At 43.1% G+C, this 517-nt stretch overlaps 1 long non-coding RNA gene across 1 annotated transcript; it reads right to left on the reverse strand.

The window, feature by feature from the left end:
- Nucleotides 1-38: 38 nt before the first annotated feature.
- On the reverse strand, nt 39-517 carry LOC109954404 (uncharacterized). Its single transcript, XR_002274111.1, has 3 exons — nt 448-517; nt 248-311; nt 39-74 (listed from the first exon to the last, which is right to left on the reverse strand). It is a non-coding gene; the product is annotated as an uncharacterized LOC109954404 (long non-coding RNA).

Raw genomic sequence — 517 nt, forward strand, 5'->3', positions numbered from 1 at the left:
AGTGAAGACAGGATCTCGGGTTTGACACATGTCCTCTGTAATCATGCTCTCTGTAATCAACTGCTGCCTGTTACCTAGTTTCATAAGGTACATTCTTAGAGCAAAACCAAAAGTTGTACTTTCCTGTCATCAAATGAATATAAACATAGCTAAATCTTAATACTTGCTGTGTGTAGTAGCCACACTTTTTACTGCTTACACCAACATACTGCTGCTGCTGCTCATGTCACTATTATAGCCATCATACCTGAGACATTGTATATGCCACACAGTCCAGTCATGTCAGCACTCAGCTCTTGCTCCAGCTCCACCTTAAACAGGCCATTAAAACAGCTTTATTGGATGACATTAGGGCTACTACACTAGCTGCAAATATTCCACCAAACCTCTGGTGACACAGATGTGCTGCATATGCATCCACGATAACATTTTCAGCGGTCCTCTTACCCACACACTGTCTATTCCTCCAGGTACGTCATGCCAGGTAATGGACAGAGGAAGCAATGAGCTCCTCAGT

The sequence above is a fragment of the Monopterus albus genome, unplaced genomic scaffold, assembly GCF_001952655.1.
Source record: "Monopterus albus unplaced genomic scaffold, M_albus_1.0 scaffold8348.1, whole genome shotgun sequence".
In the NCBI taxonomy this organism is placed as follows: Eukaryota; Metazoa; Chordata; class Actinopteri; order Synbranchiformes; family Synbranchidae; genus Monopterus; species Monopterus albus.